At 39.4% G+C, this 22633-nt stretch overlaps 1 protein-coding gene across 1 annotated transcript in view; it reads left to right on the top strand.

Annotated features, from left to right (window-relative positions):
* The first annotated feature begins 5674 nt into the window (after positions 1 to 5674).
* The window catches only part of asic4a (acid-sensing (proton-gated) ion channel family member 4a), a 157173-nt gene continuing 140214 nt past the window's right edge, over positions 5675 to 22633 (top strand). The window contains exon 1 of the mRNA XM_046404303.1: positions 5675 to 5753. The gene's annotated coding sequence lies outside the window, so the exon portion shown is untranslated. The remainder of the gene's footprint in view (positions 5754 to 22633) is intronic.

The following is a 22633-nucleotide window of genomic DNA, read 5'->3' as shown; positions in this document are numbered from 1 at the left end:
AGCATGTTTTCACAGGCTTGTATGACAGCACGTAGCTAACTTCTGTTGCCAATTCTTGGATCGTCGACTGCTTTGTAAAAATATGCTGCCTGGAGATGAAGTTGGAACAAAGTTTCAGGTCTTTTTCTTCTCTTTCCCGTGATGCCACAATTATAGCATAGTTGGCATTCTTGGCCGAAAAATGTCTCTCCATGTTTCTCTTGGCATATCGAATGTACAGCCTTTTGAACTGATACTGAAATATTTTTACGTCAACTCTTGGTTAAAAACATTTTAAAAATCTTTACTTTTTTGAAGCATTCATCCTTACTTATGTCTCTGTCTTCTCAGCCTATAGCATAGTTTGACACTTGAAGCAAATAAGCGAGAATATACTTGAGGCCTAAGGGTCCAAGCTAGACAACACCTCTGTTGGAATCAAGTAAATAGCCCATATCTCTAAAAAAAAGTTAACTTTTCATGAGCCCACAGAAAACAGCTTGTTTTCAGCTTTGCGACAATGTATTTTCCAGCTAATCCAAGAGGGAGTTAAAGTAGTTTATTTAGCTTAAGCGGGAGAATTTTCTCAATCCGTAAAGGAACACATTCAAAAACTGTGTCCAGGTCCAGTTTAACTGTAAGGCAGGGGTGAAACCTTCCTGTCATCTCGATGTCTTGATGTCATTGTATGTCTCAATAACAGAGTTTGTTTATTTCATTAACATACGCACACTGTCTTCATCTGAGCTATCACAGCTGATTTGAGAGGTTAAGATAAACACAGCACTAAATGAGTGGCAACCAGTGGAAAAATAAACATTTCAGTAATTAATCACGAAGGACACAACAATATTTGTTTTTTGCAACAGGGCAATGCACCTAATTCAGTTTACTGCTCTTGTGCAAAGTGACATCAGCTCCTTTGTGGTCCAAATTAGCCAGTGGAGACTTCTGCCCATCATTCAGACATGCAATGTACTTGCAGTCATGGACCAGAAACCACACAAAGCTGCTGCTTCAATTGCTGGGAAACCAACAGGATGGCAAAGTCTGAGCCTGCCCTCAGGTTAAAAATACTCAAATCGCCCACTTGAACTTGAGTGATGCAAGCGTTCAGCTATAGAGCAGCACACATCAAGCAGCAATGCAGGGCAAAATTAAATGATAAAATGACACAACACTCCAGAAGATGACAGTTGAACCCCTGGCTTACTCTGGAGGAAAAAAGTTAACTTTCCATCTCTATGGTTGTTACTTCATATTTTTCTGTCCTTCATATCCTCTCATTCTTTAATGATAAAGCAAATATCCCAACTCTGCAGAAATGTAATTCAAGGGGATGGGAAGCCAACGATTTCCAGCTTTGCTGACAACCTCACCATGACAGGCTGGCTTCCTAAGTTTTGAAGTGCTTGTTAATATCCACACCTAGTTGTGGGGAGGTTTCATTTTCAGCCTAAAACGGCTTTGACCATGACTGATTTCATCAGCAGCTCTTTGTATTTCTTGAGCTCCAGCTCAGCATGAAGCTTTTGAGTTGCCTCAGAGTTTTAAATCACTTGAGCTAACTCTGACACTGGAGATACAGAGCTAGAGGAAAGAGACAAGTAAAGCAAAAATCATCATCTATCTTCTACTCTGGATCGACAGAATATAATCTTCTTTATTTATCTAAAGAATATGGTGTTGTATGGTCAGGTCTGCCCAAACCTTTAGGTCAGGACTTACACTGATTAATCACTGTGGTTAGTTCCAGTCAGAGGTGTTGTATTTGACTTTGTCACTGAATGTTAGATATCCTTATCGTAACACTAAAAAAATCCACAAGTTTCATTGTCCATATTCTGAATTCACACTGAATGAGCGAGCTATTAATGTATTAGATTTATTGTTATATTCTGTTTTCAGTGGGTTGGATGGTAATAGTAAGTAGTACACAATACAGCTTCTGATCATTCTTGGCAAATTGCACAATCCACAAATCAAATTGGTTTGGCTCCAAACACTGTTTTCATTGTTTGCTGTTGCTATTAAATCAAACAGGCTATGTGGGCTAGAGAAAAAAAAAAAAATAGAAGACTAAAAGACTTTAAATATTGAAAAAAAAAAAAAAATTGGTTTTTGGACTCAAAGATACAAAGTTGCTCTTTACTATTTTTTGTATGATGATTGTTATTCTACTTCTTTATTGTAAGTAAACTTTTCAAAAAAAAAATGTTGTCTCACTTGTGTTGCTCATCACTTATTTACCTTTCTGACTTGTGCATGAATGTTGTGCAGCAGAGGTGATATTTTTCATCTCACACGATTAAAGGATGTTGTTCTTACGATGGTGAGGGATTGATTGTTTTTCAGATTTAGGCTTTGAGAAAAACTTTTTGACTGCAGCAATAATCAGTGAAAACATCCCTGATGTAGCCAAGATTAATGTTACATAAGACAACAGTCCTAACTGTTATCAAATTATGTTTGCAATCTACTCAAGTAACAAGTTTTTCAAACATTTTTTAGTCATCATACCTTTTCAAACATGATTGAGAATGTGGGATTGGATGGGGTAAACTGGGACAACCACATAAAGTTCTGTTTCTGTTCACACACACTCACACATACACACACACACACACACACATACACACAGAGTTGTTGTTCACCAAGTACAAATGTGAGACTCATTACTCAGCCACAAAATGAAAATATTCATGACCTATAATCAACTCAGTGAAATGTATTACAGAACATAATGGCACCACAGCATCAGGCAAAGAGAGAGCAACAGAAAGGGTGAGGAAGAGAGAAAGAGAGAGGGAGAATAAGACAATAAGAGAATAATTTAAATGAATTTCACTGAATTAACATAATAGGACCAGATCCATTAATTGTGTAGAGATATAGAGTACATTTCCTGATATTGTCCTTAATTTATTTCTTTAGGAAAGAAAAAAAAATATGACTCCTTTTATATTTACATGAATTCATGAAATGTCACTGAAAATGTTCTTATTCATCATCATTCTGTTCTCAGCATTTTTTCATTATGCTGTTTAAAAGCACTGAGCTGAGGTGGCACATGCCTTTTCATGCCTAATACAAGTGTCCCAGATTACAAGGTGCCCTGACACAGAATCAAATTCAGGCCACTAATAAGAGTGGTAACTCTCCTCTGGCTTCTTTCCTTCTGCCGTGGTTGATGAATGTTCTCCCCCCATTCTGTGACATCACCTCCATGAATCATGTGATTTCTGTGACATCACGTCCATACTAAACCTATGATAAATATTCAATTGACTATATCTTGTTAGAACAGGATATAAACACACTGGAGCTGATGTATTCCATATCACTGAATGTCCCAGATTACCTGAATTCGCCCCAGGCCCAACACTATATTATGTAAATGTAGTGAAAGATGGTGGTGCCATTAATATCATTATTAATGGGATGCATTAGATGCGTGAGTTTTAAGGTCATGGCATTTGGCACACGGGAGAAGTTAGCCTTCCAAGCTTTCTTCCTAACGTGTTATGAAAGGGTCTGTTTGTAACCTAAAGCCTGAGGGTTTCCTAAACTTGACCCAGTAGTTTTCTTTCCTAAACCAAACTAAAGTGCAACTGAAAACTGAAAGGGTTTTATGGTAAAATGCCTTCCTGATAGAATATATATATATATATATATATATATATATATATGTTTTTTTTGTTTTGTTTTGTTTTGTTTTTTTGCTAAGATGGCAAAGAAATTTCCTGCCCAACTCTGCCTCTGATTGGCTAGTGCTAGTTGCTTTCTTTGGTTGGGTTAGTTAGGTTAAGTTATGATGAGTGATGATTGGTTTGTGTTAAGTTAAGAATATCAGGGTTAGTCAGTCAGAAATAGGTAGGAGTAGGGTGGATCTTTCTCCATCTAAGGAAAAGAAATATGGACTTGGTCAATGGAGGGAAGCCATCATTAACGTGATCAGTTACACCTGTTCTTCTTCTGCTGTGACAAGTCAAATGTTGCTGTCAGGAAAAAGGCCTGTAAAACACAGGTAAATAACTTTGAAATATATTGTTTATATCTAACATCTGAGGGATATGTGTGTCCTGTTAAACAGTCACGGGCTGTTATATAAGTAAGAAATAGTGTTTTGTGTTATTTAATGAAAGTGTGATAAAGAAAGTAGACACACTTAACATTAAATGTGAACAGCTGAAGCTAACCAGGAACCTTGCAAATATTTGCTCAACATTAGAGCTGCCACAATTAGTTGATCAATCGATCGAAAAAAAAATTGTTACAATTAATGTTTTCGGTCAGTTTTCATAAAATTTGAAACATTTTTGGGGTCCAGCTTCTTAAATGTACTGAATTCTTGACAGTCTAACAAGAGTTTCTCATTTGCTGCTGTTGAACTTTCTCTGGTGTGCAACAGCCTGACTGGGAGCTCATCAGTTACACAAATGCATGCGATTTCATTAACTATGTTAAAAATCTGAACAACAAAAAAAAAAATCTGTACTTAGTTTGAGTAAACCAAAACATTAAAAAGACTACGCACTGAGCTGTACGTAATGTGGTGTAGACCCCAGTCCATAGAGAGAGAGAGAGGACGCACTGAGCTGCAGTCACACAAATGCTTATGAGTAACCACCGACAGTTGCTGGAGAGCAGAAGGGCAAAGCGGCCATGCAGCCAAGTGAAGCCTTGATAATGTGGGACTGGAAAGCTTCTTGATTTATGCAGTGGGGTAGATGGTCCAAATGTATCCTCCTGCAATATTTATTAGACATGCACACCATCACTTTGCATTCTGAATGCAGTTGTGGTGGATGGACGGAGCACTATGCACTGGACTGCATAATGCTGGGCTGTCACATACACATAATGGAGAATGGCAGTATGATTATCTGCATCATTTCCATAAGATCATAATTTTGCACTTTCTGTGCATCTGAGATTAAAGCATCTGCGAAACACCCTGCACAGGGGGTGGTGGTGGGGGTGGGGAGGGGTTGCTTCTGCTGTGCTGGCACCAGTTGTCAGACTGCTCCTGCATTAAAATAGACTTATGTATATTGATGTCTTGTCAAAGTATAGTTATGTTCACTAACACATCAGCTTCCCTTCCTCTGAGTGAGCTGGTTACTTAATAAGACCAGACCACACATAGTGCACTTGCAATTTCTATGCTCCTGCCTTGCTAGTATGTGATATGTACAAAATAAGTTAAAAACAAATACAGAAACGTATAAGAGCTAATGTCTTCAACTACTTGCCTCATATTTTATTCAATTGTAAACTGGTCTGTGACTATGAAACTGTTTCAACAGACTTTTGAAATGGAAAGGAACCTCCTGCTGGGAGCCGGATTGATCTAAACTGGAGCAGGCAAGTGTAGCCACACTACTCAAAACCTGCCAACATTTAGCTCAGACTGAAGTTCATTTTGCCACCAGTGTCTGCTGTGACTCACTCACGCAAATGCACATTAACTAGTAATGGGTGGTCCTGCAGTAGCTGTGTGTTCACAGTACTCAAGTCCAATAGTATATTTTCCATAACTTCTCAACTGATACTAAAACAACATCACAATATTGGGGAGTGATGGAAGGTAAACTCTATTGAGTTATTTTAAAAGTCTGTACAGTAAATAAAATTTTCTTGTTGTTTTTTTGTTTGTTTGTTTGTTTGTTTCTTGACTGTTCTTTTCGCAGATCTCTGGAGATTCACCTTCCAGCCGAGTTCTACACCAAAGTCTCCGAGTGCGGCTCAGGCACAGGGCAGTGCAATTACAGGCAGGAACAAAATTTCATTCTTTATTGATGTGAACACCTGTTTCCTAAAACGGGACTCCTGTTCAGCATTACCCTTGTCAGAGTTGAAGTTTAAAGGTTGGCTTCTCTGTCTCCAGTAGAGGGCACTGTGGGTATTTATTAAGGCCAAATATGTCTTGCGTGTGTCAATGTGTGACCCCCTCCCAGTTGTTACAGTGTTTGAGGAAAGCTGTTTGTATTTGGTTGACTTTGTGGCAGTCAGTATACAAGCTACAGTATACTGTAGCCCCCGCGACTTTCCTTACATCTAGCATTCCTGAACAAACCTCTCCATTCGGAAGGACAGCATAAATTAAAATACAACACATTTGTTATTGATCTCACAAACCTTTCCTGCAAACTGGAATTTTGGGATCCCAACACTTGATACAGATAAGCTTAATGGCAGATAATTATTTAGACATTGATATATTCATGAGGACATTTGAGTCCTATTGCTAGGGTGTTGATTTAGACATGTAAATTTAAATAACTCATAACTCATGCTACTGCATATTTGAGGATAAGCAGCGCTGTGGCATGCAAGTACAGATACAAACATTAATACAGTGCAAAATCTGTTTTGAACATTTTTAAATGAATAATATAACTCAACCTACTGTAATGCAAATGAGAACTGATACATCAGAGACGGAAATTATTTCAAATCTTGCAGGTGAGCTTTCACTACCACTTTCATCATCCAGTCTCTATAATGCTGTCTGTTTGAATGAGAAATGGGCAGAGTTATATTAATAGAACCTTTGAATCCTTTGTGTAGAGTAATTTCTGATTTATCTTTCCCTTTACCCAACTTTTTTTTCCCTCAGCTCTACCTTTTTTTGTCCCACCGTATACTCCTCTCCCACATTAATATACTCACACATTTATTTTGTATTATTGGTGTGTGCCTCCCTGTCCTCGTCTGTCTTTTTCTATGTCGATAATCCTACCTTGATTATAGAAATAGTTTTGCAGTCTAAATTAAATGCTCTTGCTGAGGCTTGTTGATAAAAAAAAAAAAAAAAAAAAGTGTCATCCTGATGAGGACAGTCGTGCAGAATCTGCTGTGTACAAAACAATATTCATAAAACACTCAAAATTATCAGCAGGCGGTAATAAGACACTGAATTTACTTGACATGTTTATTTAAATGAGATGTGGTTTATCCATGTCAGACCATAAACTGACAGAGCTGTTAATTGTCCTCTTTATTGCAGCTAAGTCTTAAAAGAACAGTAACAATTGCCTCAAACCTGCACTGCAGGACTTTTGTCTCCCCCTTCTGGAAGTGCGAGTAATTACACTGTCGAACTGCATTTACGACAAATGCCTACAGGTGAGCTCACCTCCAGTCTCTGCCGCCTCAAGAGCTCTCTCTTCAGATCCTCCTCTGAAGGCTGAGTTTGTCTTTTATCGCAAGAGTTTTTAACGCTTCCTAGACTCTTCCGCCTCAAGATCCACGAATCACCGTCGTTGCTGAAACCTACTCTGTTTCTATGGTTGCTTCCAACCTTCAGCTCTAGCAAACCAATCATAGCTGGCTGATGTAAAATACCTCATTTCAAGGCAGATGTGCCAGTTTGGGAAAGTCGCCCCAGACACCAGAATTCAGTTCAGTTCGATTTATTTATAAAGCGTCAAATCACAACAAAAGTTCTTTCATGACGCTTTCCAATTAGAGCAGGTTTAGACCAAACTCTTTGATTGATTGACTTGATTTAATTTAATTTAATTTAATTTGATTTTAAAACTCCAGTATACTGCGGAATACAGAGATTCATCTTGCAATGATGAGCTTAATCACTGTTAAGGGCAGCTGTAACAAGTTGGTTTACTCTGCATCTATGGAAGTGTAACCTGGTTATTACAACTGACAGGAAAAGAAAACTATGTCCAGTTTTGCTAAGATATCTTTAACCTTTAGTTGTTTTTTACATTAGGGCTGCATCACACACAGGCTCCCTAAATTAGCAGCAATAATACTAGTTAAAAGTAATAAGCAGGAAAACAGAATACTTGAAGCAGACCAGACATTCAACACTGTTGCTAGTCTTGTAACACAGATGATTTATCTCGTGTTAATTTTTAATACTTAATAATCCATATCTATGTGAAATATTCTACAGAAATATAGATGAAGATTCTCAGTTACCCAGGTCATGGTCAGGGTTGGAGAGTTCCAAGTCTTTCTGTGGTGCTGAGTCATTGTGGACAGCAATAAGTGAACAAATTCAGCAAAAATAATTAGGGGTCTGCCTGTCCCTCTGATTTTAAAGTGCACATCCTTAACTTGCACTAGAAAAGTTATTGCTTGTCTTTATTATCTGTGTTGGAGAATTGATGAACACAAACTGCAAGCGTCTAGAAAAGATTAACTCCACCTTCTAACTTCAGGTTAAAACTTAACCAACCCCTGCTGACTTACTGCCTTTGATAACAATAAAACTCACACACGTTTCTCTTTACTGTGAGGCTTTTTCTGTGATTTGGTGCAATGTGAGTAAATAAAACATTTAAAACCCTGCATTTGTTCACATTTTATCATCCAATGGTTAAAATGCCCAGAAAATACTACATGCCATATTCAATTGGTCAGTCTGTCTCAGTTGGCTGCACTCATTTTCACCATTTAGGATCACATCTCAAGTGCCCAAGTGGCTCAGAGTGAAAACCACTCACCCGCTACCATGAGAACTCCAGTTCAATCTCTGGCTGTGGTGCTTCTAACTTTGGCACATGGCTTTTCAAACACAGTGCTCACAGCCTTCTTTAAATAATAAAGAGGGGAGCCATCCACCACAGGTTATATGGCCCTTACTGGTCGGATCACAGGTGCCCAAGTTTGTCATTGTGTGAAATATCAGACATCAGTCTGAATCGCATTGAAAATAATCCTGGGACTTAAAGTATTGTAATTGACTTGTATTGTACTTAACTTTGCATTGAAAAAGGTGGACAAAGAACACCTGGGACAAATTTCCCAAGGTCCTGAGATAAAACTGGAATGTCTTAAGGCCTCTTCTGAGGCAGTGAGCATTTCAGACTCTGGTTGCAGCACTCAGCATGGTGATAGACACGGAACCCAGTTCAGGACTAATGGCTTTTTTGAATCCAGCCATATTGTTCAACCATACCCTGTCCTAGCTGCATCAAGTCTTTGAAATGTCTTCAGTTGGACAGAGAGCACTAAGAAAAACCTTGCACTTTGCTATTAACAAAAATTCACTGAGAAGAGTACTTTGCAAAACATTGCAAGCCCTTGAAACATTGATTTGTGTGTGTGTGTGTGTGTGTGTGTTGAATTTGTTTTCAGCACCATTATGGAGGCAGTGTGTTATAAGCAGAGGAGGTGAAAGCGTGGCACTCCAGGATCCTCTGGGAGCCATTACTGGCATCGCTGATGCAGGAAATAGATTCAATGTAGAAAATAATACCCCTGAATAATTAATTAGATGAGTTTTAAATCAACAGCAAACACACTGCCTGCACAAAGGCAACAGGTAAAATTCCAAGTGTTCTTTAAGAATGCTGTTAGATGCTTGTGAAACTTAATGATAATCAATAATAAGCTGAGTGTATGTGGTTAAACTTAATGATACACTTTTAAAGTCTGTAATTCGTATTCCTTTCTTATTTGTTGCACAGTAGAGGCCGTAGATATTTACCAAAATAAGCTCCATGTGCATCTCGAGGTTCAGCTAAGTTTTGAAAAAAAGAGGAAAGGTTTGGTCTTCCATTGCATCACAATCATGTTAATGTTATTGTTATATATGGTCATATTATGTTATGGAAAAGAATGTTGTTTACAGCAAAATGCATGTTTTATGAAAGCTTCCTTTTTTATACCTCTGTGCCATCCATAGCCATGGTAGGAGGAATTATTATTATTATTATTATTATTTTGCTCTGAATGCTTCTTATTTTTCACAATCAGCCAATTGTTTGTATTGCTGAAATAAATAATGTGGTCCTTTGTCTTGTAGTCAGGTGTGCATGAGCCGCCTCGGTAATTGGCAGCTGATAGGCAGGCTCAGTGAATGAAGCAGCAACTAGTACCAACAGCCCCTGAGTCATCTGCACTGCAGCTAACCACTAACAGCAGCAGCAGGTGCAGTCTGGTTTGTTGTCTCTGTCGTCATCGGTTCTGTTGAGTAAAGGAGAAAATATTCAACGTTCAGTACATTCAAAAACCTTGGGGGGTGAGTGGCTGGATACCTTCAACTCAGCAGCTCATTATTTTACACTTATTTGATCTATATTTAATTTTTCTATCCAGATAACTAAAATATATTTAGACATTTGAACACAGAAAGACATTAAGACTGTCATCAACTTCAAGGTCAAACGGACTCCTTTGGACATTTTGATACTGTGTTTCTTCCCTCCATTCATCTGCGATGTTTCCCAAAATGTTCTGGTGATCAGGGACAAGAAGGTCCAGAGGGGTTGGGGACTAAATGAAGAAAATATCTGGAGTGAATGAATGATTCCTTTCTAACCAGCAGCTTGTGAAATAGTTGTAACCTCTGTGAGATGTCTTGCTGAATATTGAAAGGTGAGAAAGTGATGGTACGTGTATATGTGTATATTATGAGAATAGCCAGTTTGACAGTAATTGTGAGGCAGCTGCATCTTCCCATATAGTTGTATGTTCAGTGCTTTACCGTTTGAATGTGGTAAACAATAGAGAGGAAAGTGGAATACTCTTTAAAACGTACCATGGTATCTCTTGAAGATACACACAAGTATAGTCCGGCTACAGAAGTAAATTCTTTTCAGATTTTGTACTGTAGAGCTGCATCCTGGATGTGCAGGACTTTCCTCCACTGGAGGCCAAACTTCCTCCTGGCGACTTTCACCCAAACAAGTTGCGATTTTCTATCCATTCTTTTAAGTTATGATAGAATTATCCAATGCGGTTAATTTCTTCTTCATGTTGATGGCCAAATGGTCAAATGTTCTAGCTAATGATTTCTTAAATATCACTAGTTCTTTTCATTTTCTACAGGTGTGTGGCATGAGAGATCTTAACTAAGTGCCAAAGGCAAATGGACATCTGATGCAATGCCTCTGGCAGCTTGTGGTGGCACTGGAAAGTCCATAGAGGTCAAACATTCAATGAGATTAAAAGATTGCTTGGTAAATCTGACTTGATGTGGAAACTCACAACTATCCTAGTATAGATTTGACTGCTTTTGAGGAAGTTCTGATGCATCCAACATGCCAATCTGCCATTTTTGTCGTAGTGGAGGTTGTCCAGTTTTCCAGACAGCAGGTCAGTGATGCTGCATACAAACGGAGCAGCAGTTAAAGGAGTAAGGGACATTATCATGCATATATCCCAAAACAGATAGAATTAAAAGATCTGAATGCAAATCTAAAAGTAGCATATACTTAAAGAGGATAAACAGGAAAGTAGATTTCTTCTATAGGTAACTACTATAGTACATATGAAGTACATCAATACCAATTTCCTCAGTTTTGTCATCAAAGATAAGCTCTATAGATGTGTTGTGTCAGATATACTGTATGACACATTCCCTGAGTTAACAAAAGATTTGCTCAATAAGACATAAGCAGTTTAGCATCCAATAAATTATTACATTTGGCACTTTGTCATTCCTTTGTGACCTGTTACTGAGCAGGTTGAAAGGGTTTATTTGGACTTTGCATCGCATTTTTTTGTCTCTGTCCCAGGATATGGAAAGTAAACTCATGAATATATTTTCAGTGTGCCTCTGCTTGCATATATTTACAGTAATTCAAGATGAGTCTTGCAGGGGGCAATACAATTTATCAAATCCATCATTGTATTACTGTGGACAGACATGAAAATATTAATTAGCTGGGTGTTATAATTTTGTGAAACTAATTATATAGAAATAACCGGGTTTTTCAGTCTATTTGGGATGATAAGCAGTAAAATCCCATCCGCTTCTGCTTGACGAGTTCAGGGTAATTTTGGAGCATTATGGAGAAACTCAAATCGAGTGAGATTAAAAAATCATTATCACTGTTTAATGGACATCTATTGTCATCGCCTGATATTAATATTTATACACTGCAGCAGTAATAAACAAAGACTAAGAAGATTACAGATTATTATTTTTCCCTATTTTGTCCCTTGTCTAACAGACCATGTTCTATGCTTATGACTGCTGATGGCTTGATGTTATTGAAGAAATTATACAGTTGAATGTAAAAATGAAGCTGGACATCCTGTCTATGCACAGATTCACTAACTTGCATCCAATAATAAAAAAGGGACAAACATGTTGGCCAGTGAGCCTGTAATGGAAATGCTGCAGCAGTCAAGCTATAAATAAATAAATAATTATAATTGAAAGTTTTAAGTAGATTTTTTTTAAAACATTTTAAAACTCCCTGATGCAGTCAAAGAGAGAGAGTCTATGCCATGACAAACTTGTCCTCTAGGTGTTAGTGGACTGTTCAGTTGGTGTTTAAAGACAAGAAAGTTAAATCCCTAATCTTTGATGACACTGACAGATAGCCTCGGGATTTATCAGGAACAATTAGAGAGGGACTGAATTTTTTCTTTAACTCAATTAACTCTGAAATGAATGCGACAGAAAGTCTTTTCCCCCATCAATCCGGAATTAGATAAAGTTAAAGATAAATTGCTTGAACCGCATATGAATTACTTATTTAAGGCGGAATTTTCCAGTTTGATTCCATTCGCATTCCTTTTTACTGCATCCAGTTTACTTTATTACCTGTTGCAAAAGTTCAAGTCCAAATGCATGCTTTATTCAGAACAATACAAATGGGAATATTAGGACAATGTTTTAAAGCTCGATGAAGCAGTTTTTATCCTGAAAATATTCTGGTATGATCCACCATTCTCTTCCCTGCTTGAGGACAGCTTCTATTAAAATGCTTACATTATTCAGTATTTTTGGCCTGTGCGCCCACTGCAGAGGCTAAAGCTTTGCTGAGAGACAGAGATCTGGAAATTATATTGTAGGAATAAGTTAAACTTCAACAGACCAGCAGAGACAGGAAGGAGTGTACTCCAATTGCTCCCAGTAGAAGTCCTGTACTATTGGACTTTCTCCCAGGTGGGAGACCAAGGATGACATCAAAGGCTTTGTGGGGCAGCAGATGACCAGGAACTGGGAGTCGGCAGGAGAGAAAAGAGGGTGTTTAGTGAGGGCTCGAGCAAGCAGGTGGCAGTGAAAGCACAGTTAGCCACATCCATGGGGGCTGCCAGAAGCGCTGGTTCAGGAAGAGCAGTGTGGCTGTCATTCAGATAACACGTGACCCGAGAAGTACGTCCCCACTGCAGGACCTGGGATTGTGATGTTATCTGGATGTGGAAGAATGTGCTGAGCCCCTTTAACTCAATCCTCCATGTCAATGCTGCTCCCACACAGGATGCGTTTGGGTTGGAGTTTTTCCTCAGAGGTCACCTGGCGGGATAACGCTTTTGGCTTGAGGTTGCACTATCCTGGTTGGTGAAACCATTGACTTTGTTTCACCCTCCTCCAGCCAGTGCCTCCTCTTCACCAGAGTGAAGGTCGGAGACAGTCAACTGGCGACAAAAACTTCTGATTGGTGGCTGAGCACTGAGAGAAAAGCTCCTACTCGAGAGTTTGATGCATCAACCTCCACAACAGCCTGACACAAGTGGTCAAGATGAGTTAGCGTGGATGTGTCTCTTTAGCTCAGAAAAAGCTGCTTCAGCATCAGGGTTCCAACAAAAGGGGGTTGCAGTAGGGGTGAACTGAGTAAAGGGCATGGCCACTCAAATGAAATATTGGTTAAAAAAATGGCCACCTGGATCTTTACTGGGTCTGTTTTCATTTGCCCAGTCTTAATGATGTATGCCAGCAAGAGGTACATTATTGTTTTTTTCTGCTTTTACAAAGAGTTTGCTCTCCAAAAGACTCTGAAGGACTTAAAACATGTTCCTCTGGGAGAAAAATGGGATGTCATCCATGTACCCAAAAATTGAATGATTCAGGATGGGTCTCAAGACACATCATTAAGAGCCTGGAAGAGAGTGGGTGTATTGTTGAGGCCATGTCTGTTGTTGAGGCCACGATGAGGTAATTGAAGTGGATGAGAGGCATACTTCATATTTCTTGCAGATGAGGTGGGATTGCAAATCCAGTTTAGAGAAAATGGAGGGTGAGATACCAGGGGCGACCTAAGACTGTGGGAGCTTGTGAGTAGGAGATGAGGTGAAACTGAATATATTCAGGATGGTTGCCAGAGAGAATGGTTTGCAGGAATTTGGGGCAGGTGAGGAGGTTACCATTCAGAGCATTAGCATCCAGGGGAATTTCAAGGGATTCATTGGCAAGTCAAGTTTGTGTAGCCTAGAAAACTCATCTGCCCAGAATCCACCAGAGCAAGCAAGGTAGAGACTGTTGATTCTAGCATAACATGGCTTCCCACTTTATTCTGAATCAGGGGCTCAGAGCTGGGGATCAGCTCACCAAAACCACCACTGCTACTGGTGAGCCTCCTGTTTTGGCCAACTGGGACAGGTGGCAAGGAAGTGGCCAGTTTGACCACAATACACACATTTCCCTTCTTGCATCCTCCAGAGTCATTTAGCTGTTGAAAGGCAAGCCAGACTTAGCTGCATATGCTCTTCTCTGGGGCAGGAGTATTAGAGCGAGGAACTGAGCTAGTGACTGAGAAAGAGCTCAACCCCTCTCTCATAAAGGATGAAGAGGAGCTGGAAGAGCTTTTCAAGGTGGCTGACGGCTATCCCTTTCCCTACGACTCTTGTGAAGGCGATTATCCAGTCTAATGGCTAGGGAAATTAAAGTGTCAAGATTAACAGGGTCATCCTTAGCCACTAGCTCATCCTTTAACTGTTCACTAAACCGACTTAAAAATATCTCCTGGAGTGCTGCATCTTTTCACCCTAAATCAGCATCTATAGTTCTAAAGGCCACTGAATGCTGCGCTACATTGTGGGAGCCCTGCCAGAGTGAAAGGAGGAGTTTGGAAGCATTGCTCCCCCAAATAGGGGCTTCAAACACTTTCTTCATCTCAAGTACAAAAGAAAAGAACCTCATCATAAGACTCATTAAGATTAGACTGAGTTTCCTTTACCACTGATGCCCACCCTAAAGCATTTCCTCTAAGTAGCTACATTACATAAGCAATCTGAGACTTATTGTGTATATATACTGTATTGTGTATATATACTGTGTATATATACATGTTCTGCTGCTCCAGAACAGGTGAACATTGAATTAGAAATGCTCTACAGGTGCTGAAATCATCCTCATCTGGGCTGAGGAGGAGATGAGGTTGAAGAGGGAGCAGCAGCTGATCTGGGGTTTGGCAAAGACACTGTGAGTCTGCGGGATCCATGTTGGCCAGGTTGCTCTGTTGTGACTGCGAAGGGGATCCAAGATCTGGACAGAACAGAGGCCAGGTCAGTTTTGGTGACTGATGGAAGGCAGGTGTGCAGACTGAAGTGATGAGCTGATTGCAGACAGATGTATACAATAATCAGAGTCAAAGAAAGGATATTTGGTGCATATTTGAATATTTCGGCAATGTGTCCAACCCAATATGTATTACAATTAGAACAGAATGCAGTAGGAAAGGCTTTATTTTCATAGTACTGTGCAAAATACAATGAAATTGAGAATATGACTCCTGGTTGGTTCATTAAAGTTTCCAACACATACACACAATATGTTCCCATAACTTTCAGCACAAAGCCAATATAAATAGTTAGATAAATAAATAACTATAAAGGTGCTGCAGTGTAATTGCACTGTGTGAAATCTCACAAGAGTCTTATTCAAAATTGTGAAAGTTGCCCAAGGACTTTTCATTTTGGGTTGGCTAAGAGTGCAAATGGCTTTAGGAAAGAAACTGTTCAGTGGTCTGAGTTTTTAATGATCTGTAGCACCTACTGGAAGGCACCAGGTCAAACAGGTGGTGGCAAAGGGGTAGATAGTCTTGTGTGAACAGTCACCCTTCAGCAGTGAAGGCATGTGGGCGAGTGGCATATGGTGTAATTAATATATGTATATTTTTATGTATGTTTATTTATTACATTTTATTTTCCCGCATTCTGTCACAATGACACACTCTCTCTTTTCCTCTGTGTTGGCGTTTATTGCATTGTATAACGATGTATTATTAACTTGTCCACTGATTACATTTGATTGAGCATTACCTCCACAACTGACTGACTTTGCAAATGGTTGATTTTTCGGCTGAACTGTAGACTATAGTTAGCCTGTCTGTGCCTCATATGAACTTGGGGTCCTGCGTTAATTGAATGTAGGCATATGACACATTGCACCTCCTATCTTGGCAAAGTTTTTACCATGTGTTATCGGACATACTACCAATTATAGCTTTCCGTAGGTGGGTGGAAAAACAAAACGTACACGCGGCATGGGAGTGTGTCGCAGTTGCAGTGAATGCATTGAGGCAGAAAGGCAGGACTGTGGCTGATGTTAATATGAAATAGTCTTGTTCAATAAATAATATGATATGATTAAGTGATGCAGTGTGTCCAAAAATAATGACTGTAGGTCTGCTAATTCCTCACACCTTTAATTTATAATTCCTGCCAGAGTGTTAATAAAGCTCATGCAAAGTTCAAGACAGGCTTGCACACGTGTTTCCCAAACGCCCTACGTAATCAGCTGGAAAATTACTTATGTCCAGGCTTTGTTTAGAGATAAGATCATTTCATTGTAAGGTTTTATAAATAAGTACTTATACATGGTCATCCGTCAGTCATATGTGCTTCAGATCAATGTTGAACATTAGTCTGTTTGATAAATGAGGCCTGTGGCGTTGTCCACGCTGTCATTCTGTCACGACTTTCACATGTAATTTTAGTCATCTAAACCTCCTAAATAAAATACCAACATAACATTTTTATTTTATACATTTTATATTATACAGTCAGTTCCGGTAGCGCGAGTTGTAACCACCCACAGTCCACTGTTTCTGATGCATCTTTGTCTCTCTCACACCCTCTTCTGCTCTTCGATGTTCATTCATCCGTCTTTTGTGGTGAAGAAAAGGATTTTTTGATACAATCTCAAGGTTTGTGATTTGAAAATTGCAGTCTTTCAAATCATGATTTCAATATCAAATTTATTTAATATCAAACCCTCATCTCTAGACCTATTGAAGGTGATTTTTTATCACTGAAACAGTGTCTATCCGCCACTCAAAGTTGCCCTTCAAGCCTTAACAAGCTGGGAAAACATACAATTGAACTCTAAAAGTAGCTGCGGCTGGGATGAGAATCAGCACTTCTAAATCCAAGGCTATGGTTCTCAACCAGAAAAAGGTGGTTTGCCTCCTCCAGGTTGGAGGAGAGGTCCTGCCTCCGTGTGGAGGAGTTCAAGTATCTTGGTGTCTTGTTCACGCGTGAGGGAAGATGGGAACGTGAGATTGACAGACGGATCGGTGCAGCAACAGCAGTAATGCGGCCGATGTATCGTTCTGTCGTGGTGAAGAAGGACCTGAGCTGAAAGGGGAGGATCTCGATTTACCACTCAATCTATGTTCCTATCCTCACCTATGGTCATGAACTTTGGGTCATGACTGAAAGAACAAGATCCTGGATACAAGCGGCCGAAATGAGCTTCCTCCACAGGGTGGCGGGGCGCTCCTTGGGGATAGGGTGAGGAGCTCTGTCACCCGGGAGGAGCTCGGAGTAGATCCACTGCTCCTCCACATCGAGATGAGCCAGTTGAGGTGCCTCGGGCATCTGTCTCGGATGCCTCCCGGACGCCTCCATGGATAGGTCTTTCAGGCATGTCCCACTGGGAGGAGGCCCTGAGGAAGACCCAGGACATGCTAGAGGGACTATGTCACTCAGCTAGCCTGGGAACGCCTTGGGGTCCACCTGGAAGAGCTGGAGGAAGTGTCCGGGGAGAGGGAAGTCTGGGCATCTCTGCTCAAGCTGCTCAAGCGACCCAGTCCCGGATAAAGCCAAAGAAAATGGGTGGATGGATGGATGGATATTCATACTTCAAGTTGAAGACAAATTGCAGACTGGTTTTCATACCTCAAGTTCTCAAAATCTCAAAATATAAACTCCACATACAGGGGATAACCCATGATGTCTTTGGGAGTGTGTGAAAGTAGCCAGAGCTGAACGAATACAGGAGTGACTGGAGGAGTGTCTGCTGCTGCTTGGGTCTGTAGTCTTCTTCGTATAATGCGTTGCCTGGAGTTATAAGTGTGACTTGCAAACTGACATACAGAAATGTCTCTTTTAGATCTCCTGATTGCGTGTGATGACTTGAAAGAAGTTGTATTCTGATTATGTATTCGTTCTGATTTTAGATAATGTATGTGTGTTTTAGATAATACTGTATATGCAACAGAAAATGATCATAGAACAATGTTTAGTATCATGGACGGTATCGCATCCAAGATTAATGTCACCAATTCAGTATTTGACCAACTGTGAACTATGGTCACAATCACCCCTTCCTTTTCTGAGTTATGGTATTGAATAATGGCCAGAAAAGTGTTTTTGCAGAACATTACAATGTTATAGTTAAGTTGGCCTTTGACCTTTTGAATAGAAAATATCATCACTTTATCTTCCTATCTTATTGGACATTTGTGCAAAATTATTGTATGGGTTTTGTGTTGGACTGGACCTATGTGGAAAGTTTGGTTTATCTGGTTTATTGTCATGCATAGGGGCAGATTTTAATAATATTAATCTTTACTGTAGAAGAAATGTACTTTTCTTTTTAAAATATTATCGCATTTTTGTTACAGAGGCTACTGTATTTGTCTTTGTTTCATTTCCCGTACATTAGCTTTCCACTTCAGCATTACAATGTTTTGTTTTCTCTTGTGGTTTGAGTTCATGCTTAATTGTGCAGGCTCTTATGTGATGCTTTTACGCTTCCACAAGGTGCAGTAACACACAAATTCACACACATGCACTGAGACATTGATGCATTTTAAGAGAAAACGATTACAACACAAATATGTTTTTGTTGTAGTGCTTTCAAGCTAAAACTACATTTTGAGTACTCTCAAATTTATTGCTGCTTTGACAGAGAAATTAAACTTCACTGTCGATCAGTGAACCTTTATAGTGCCTCTTTATAAGGCCCAAGGGGAACAAGTTATATTAGAAAGTCTTTACTGTCACTCAAACAAAAGAAAGCTTTAATGGGAGGTTTCATTAAGTTCTATTTTGCATGAACTTTGCTTTTATTATTTCATAATGGGCAACATAGATTTGAACTTGGCTTGCTGTTTATGTGAGATTGATAGTTGATGAAAAAAGGTTTTGTTATGGATAGAGATAATGTATTTGAATGTAAATGCTGTCGTTGTTTCCCACCTCACACAATATTTCCCATAAGAGATGAAAGATTACATTTTAGTTTTGTCAGATGATTATGAGTGGCACAACAACACATTCACTGTTCACTGAGCCTGGGGAGAAACTGGCACAGTGTCACCTCCCTGCCCTGACCATTTCCACACTAATCCATATGAAAGGAGTTTGAAGCACTTTCCCAGAAGGACCTCTCTACATGGTCTGATGCAGGTCATCAGCAAGAGATCTCTCAAGTCCAGTGTTGCCTCTCTGGACCTTTGCTTTCTTTGGGTGTCTTAGCTGCTTCTGTTACCTCGGCATTACGGGAACTGTGTACTACTTTCTGTTCGCTCGTATCACACGTTATAAAAAAAAGCGGGTGTCAGAGAAAACCTACCCTGCCTTTATATTCTGTAATATAAATCCTCTTAGAAAGTCTGCCTTTACTGCCTGTGAGCATCTGAGGGAGATCAGAAATATACCTGCAGAGCATCCAGAAAACATCACAAGTGCTATGTATGAGATGAATGGGGAAAGTTTCAAATACCTTAGTGCCAAAGCAGCAAGCTACCATGCTGAGGCCAGCTCGACTGGAAAAGGCTATACGGCCATTCAGCTCACTGCCTGTGGGACATGGTGAAGTCTTGTCACTTTAAGAAGGCCCACTGCATGCCAGAAGACAGTCTGTGAGTAATTTTCTCGCTTGCCTTTGAACTTAATCCTTTCAGCAGAGGTTTTGGCCTTAAGGCTCTCACAGTTGTATGGGAGATATGAATAAACCAAGAAATATGCATATAAACCACAGTGTATTGAAGAATCAAAGATTCCCCCCCGCCCTTTTTTTTTACCTGGTTTCAGAGTGTGATTGGTTTCATAGAAGATGGACAAATATATATATATATATATATAGTTCTTTTCTTCCAGTATAGAGTGTACACGTTGACTCATTTTGGACATCATCATTGGGAACTATTTCATCTATGAAGACAGTAACTAGACATCAAAGCAAAAACCTTTCTCTGTTTGATGTTCATGCCTTACTGTAGTATTTCTGCATCAATCCCTTATATTTTTGCCCAGTGGCCTTACATCTGACACTTAGTCACACACTATAAAATGATACATTTTCAGGTGTGATTTTTAGTTTGTTCTAGTGAACCATAGTTTCTTGTATTAGCTTCTTGACAAATTTTCTTAAAAGATTTGCAAAGTCTTCTGCACTGAGAGATGTGCATGATAGTTATCAAACTCGTGCACCAGCCTGGAAGTGATATGTCTCATCTCTAATTCATTTGCACGCCAGCGGTTGTGCATGTAGAGGGCGATATGATTTGTGTGGTTAACTGTACAGTCTGATGGATTCACTAAGGTTCATGCACTTGGCTGGGCACAGTTTAGCGTGTAAAATTGTCTGTGTTGAAAATCACTTAATGAAAGCTGTTGTGGGCAGAAAAGAATGTCTTCAAACCCCAAAAAACTGAATGAATTGCGCTGAATTAGCAGAGAAAACAGGACTGTGCTGTGTGAGTGGCTGAGAAACGTCATTGCTTGAGAAATTTTAAAAGAGCTTGTGGCAGAAGCTGGTTTGTCAGCTGCTGTGGGGTTTGAACCCAAGACCTTCGTTAAGATCTTTTTCGCTCGTGAATCAGAATCAGAATTAGAAATACTTTATTGATCCCTGGAGGAAATTGAGTTGTTAGAGTTGCTCACACCAAAGATGGTGCATTGATGAAAGAAAAATGTGACAAAGTGCAATGGAATCAGCCTTACACACACATTTCATTGTGTTTTCTAAATCTTTCACTGAGACTTGACTCATGTTCGTCTATAATTCTGTCGTCTTGGTGCACCTTTTTATTCTGCAACGATGTAATCGTACTCATCTGGAGAGTTAGTGCCCTCTGTTGTTTTTCTTGACAATAATTCATCAATAGTTGCACAATGGTAGCAGACGGAAGCAAGCATTAATTATCATTTTCTCTAAATTCATTTGAAATTGCTGAAGCATTTTGAAAATTTACATGTCTAGAAAGATTTTAGATTACACTTGGCAGTCAATGAAAGATTAACATTTCATTCTGCTTCAATATCCACATTCCACTATTACCATTATTTTGTTTTCTAGTACGTATTGAAATAATTGTTCTCGTTTGTTTTGCCGATTATTTTGCCTGTGTATCTCAGCGGTCTATAAGAAATCCTTGGAGGGAAAAGAGCACATTGCCTGCAGCTCAGTTTGTAATTTCAATGGAGGAAGCAGTGCCACTTTGATTCCCTTTTATGTAAAACATGGCCTTCGGTTTTCTTTGTTGATCAGGCGAAGGATTCGTTTGAGTAGACCACTAGAACATGAAGTAGTCATATGAGTATTGATGGACTGTGTGTTCAACGTGTCCACATTTTGTCAAAAATAAATTCTTTTTCTGTGTGTGAACTCCGGAAGTCATCACTCCCAGCCACAAGGGTTGGGTGGATTATTCTGTGGTATTTACAATCTCTTTCTATTTGATTAGAGATCTAAGAGCATCAAGGCAGATTAACTGAGCCCCTATGTTGTAAATAACCCCACCAATCTCTTCACATCCATGGCAGCGACTCACAAGGCATTAAGTTGTGAAGACTTTATCGATAGCTCTTGTGTTTGGGGGTTTAATTAAAACTCTGCTCACTCAGAGGGTACTGTCACTGCACTGAGATATCTCCCACAGAAAAAGATCAGGTTTTATCATTGTGTTTGTCATAACCTCATGTTAATATCTGTTGAATTACAATGCTGGCAAATCATATTGATGACAGCCATATCTTAGAAATATTACACTAAGAAAAAAAACGTGCAATATTCCACCAGTGGAGCAACACTGAAGTCTTACTAAAGCCAGAGTGAGTTTCTGGCTTACTTTCCCAAATCTAAGATAATAATAATGTGTATGATTGGTTTTTTTACAAGTTTGAAAAAGACAGTACTGGCAGCAGATGGTCAAGACTAGTTTTTACATGAGGTGCTATGTTATCTCCCTTGAGGCTGCCCGCTATAAGGTGGAAAACTTGAAATGATTGGTTTGCTCTTGAATTCACACTTATCTGTGGCCCTGGGGCTGGAGGTGGCATGCAGCCTGACACTTACCATATTCCAATACATGTGGGAGTTTGCTCCTCTGACCTTGTGGGCCATGAAAGTGTAATTGATGTCTTGGTTGTTAGTGTAAATTACCATTCTATTTATCAAGGTGATCATAAATAATGCATGAAAATACTTCTTATGCATGCAGCAAATGATAAAGTTTACCAAAAAAGAAACATACTGAATCTGATGTTGAGGCGCAAACCTGGTAGGACAAAACATCAAGTACAGTTCGATGTCTTTTGTTTTTTTTTAAATTGGATACGATTAATGTCAGAGAGGGTGGGAGAGTCCGTCTGTCACAGACACTTTTCACTTAATTTATCACCATGTCCAGTCAGTCACATGTGAGGCTGGTAACTCCAAAGCGTTGGGTTTCATATATTACACAATTCCAAATTTCCCCAAAACATTGAGCCT

The sequence above is a fragment of the Scatophagus argus genome, chromosome 11 (genome assembly GCF_020382885.2).
Source record: "Scatophagus argus isolate fScaArg1 chromosome 11, fScaArg1.pri, whole genome shotgun sequence".
NCBI lineage: Eukaryota > Metazoa > Chordata > Actinopteri > Scatophagidae > Scatophagus > Scatophagus argus.
This window is presented reverse-complemented; position numbering and strand designations above follow the sequence as displayed.